Source organism: Drosophila gunungcola (assembly GCF_025200985.1).
Source record: "Drosophila gunungcola strain Sukarami chromosome 3L unlocalized genomic scaffold, Dgunungcola_SK_2 000003F, whole genome shotgun sequence".
NCBI classification, from domain to species: domain Eukaryota; kingdom Metazoa; phylum Arthropoda; class Insecta; order Diptera; family Drosophilidae; genus Drosophila; species Drosophila gunungcola.
In genome coordinates this window covers 3391924-3393984 of record NW_026453179.1, presented here as the reverse complement: position 1 = coordinate 3393984, position 2061 = coordinate 3391924, and the positions used below count along the sequence as shown (strand labels likewise).

At 35.2% G+C, this 2061-nt stretch overlaps 1 long non-coding RNA gene across 1 annotated transcript; it reads right to left on the bottom strand.

Annotated features, from left to right (window-relative positions):
• Positions 1–218: 218 nt before the first annotated feature.
• Positions 219–803, bottom strand: LOC128258628 (uncharacterized). The gene is made up of 3 exons (XR_008267980.1): positions 781–803; positions 566–726; positions 219–512 (listed from the first exon to the last, which is right to left on the bottom strand). It is a non-coding gene; the product is annotated as an uncharacterized LOC128258628 (long non-coding RNA).
• Between the last annotated feature and the right edge of the window lie 1258 nt (positions 804–2061).

The window sequence follows — 2061 nt, the reverse complement described above, 5'->3', positions numbered from 1 at the left end:
CAAATTGGGGGATTAAAATATAGTTATGGTGAATTAGAAACTATTTTACTATGCATTAAAATCAATTTATGGCATTCATTTTACCAAAAATAACTTTTTATTTAGTTTACTTACAATATTTCTCAATTTATTGTTGATAACACAAAGCACAACAGTGAATTTAAGGAATTTGTGTATGAATTTAAATTTATGATACCAAATATATATATCTTAGAAAGTTTGCCTCTAATTTGTCTTTTGGAGAGATATTAATTTGCATCTCCCAGCTGCAATCAAGTGCATCAAGTGCCTCAAAGCATTTCGCTACTCCCAAGTTTGCTCGAACATCCTTCTCCCTTCCAATTGTAATTTTATCCTCCAATGTTTGCATATCAAATTCACGATCCCAGTACACCATCTCCCTCGCACTTTGTTTTCCTATCTCTTACTTCTGAACCCAGCTTGTTATGCATTCGCTTGTCGGCACTTTTTTCATGGCGATTGTTCTTCCATGTTGCTGACAACGTCGTTAGCTATTCAAGTTTGTCAATTAAAAACATAATCCCCAATCAGAAGCCAATAATACCAGGCTGTTGCCAGACAGAGTCCGTCTGCATCCCGTTTTCACCCTGGTCTCCAGTTCCCCATATCCATATCTATATCTGTATCCTCCTGTGGTTCTGCCTCTGATAATCTGGAATAGAGACTCGCTCACACACCATCAAAAAGTTTTCCACGCTGGAGACACTGTAACGACATTGTCATGGCAAAAGTAAATATTATTTTCTATTTTTTACCGACTGTGTCTGTTTGACTTTATTTTCTCTTTTCCCTGTGATTTTTTTCCAATGATTTTTGTTACAATTGCTTCCCAGACAGGATCTGAAAAGTGAATATTGGTGGAACTTTGTGGGCGCTGGCGGATAATTGCTACGATTTCCATGACTTTGCTTGCAAAGTTCATTTGATTTTTTTCAGCCATTAAGGTTTCGGTGGCGCTTTGAAAATTAAGAGATGAAGATTTGACTGAACTTTAAGTGGATTACAATAATTGGTAATTGATCTGAAAAGTTTTCAGACAGGCTTTGTGTCATTTCGCAGTTTTTAATAGGTAGTCTTGTGAAACAAATTTTTTTGCAATGAGTATAATAAAAAAAAACATTAATAAATAAACAATGGTATGTTTTATTTGTACATTTTTAAATGTTTTTAAGCTTGAAAATCTGTACAAAGTTTTCTTTAAATCCATCTTCGTTTTAATACCTTGTCAGTTAATTCCCCAACCAAACAAACAATATATATAGTAAATATTTTATTTTTTTTTCAAACGGCTTGCCCGTGTAAATACTTTTCAATTACGCCATTTGATCCACAATAAACTATATTCATAAAAAGTAACAAATTCTCGACAGAGTTTGTTTGGCTTTAGGATGCATTGAATGTTTGATTTTGTTTACTTACTTGTTTGTTTTTAATTTGCGCGCTGGTAAATATATTCTAAAGCACAGAAAAATAGATTCTACTATCAGTTGTCTATTAGGATACTTAAGCCGTAATATGAATAAAATAATGAGAATTTTGTAATTTGCATTTGCTAGGGGAGCGTATGAGGTCCGTATCTCGTGCATCAATCTTAGTCCTGCCAATATTTGCCGGCTAAAGTTGCACACCAAGCTAAGCTTTCGCTCTATCAACCAGTCATTGTGGCCAATCTGCTCCTTTCAATCCCGACCCATCCCAAAAACCCACCGCACATTGTTGTTCATTTCTGTGTGGGATTTTAAGGGAAATGTTTACTTTTCCTGCCTCAACTTGTCTGCGGTTCTGACCATCAGTTCATGAAGCTTAAACTTGAAACTCTGATCGTTAATCAACTTTTGTTCTCCTATCTTTGTAAAGGCTTAAATAATCAACCATTATTTGCTAGACAATGCAACTAATTGCATCATCGCTTATACCTTCATTCATTAAGATTTGCCAAAGGAATCGCGAGGAATCGCAGAATTAATTTGTCAGCTGACAAAACAGTTACAAAACCCCGCGGCACCAGAGCTCGACAAAATGCGAAACAACGCACAAAAT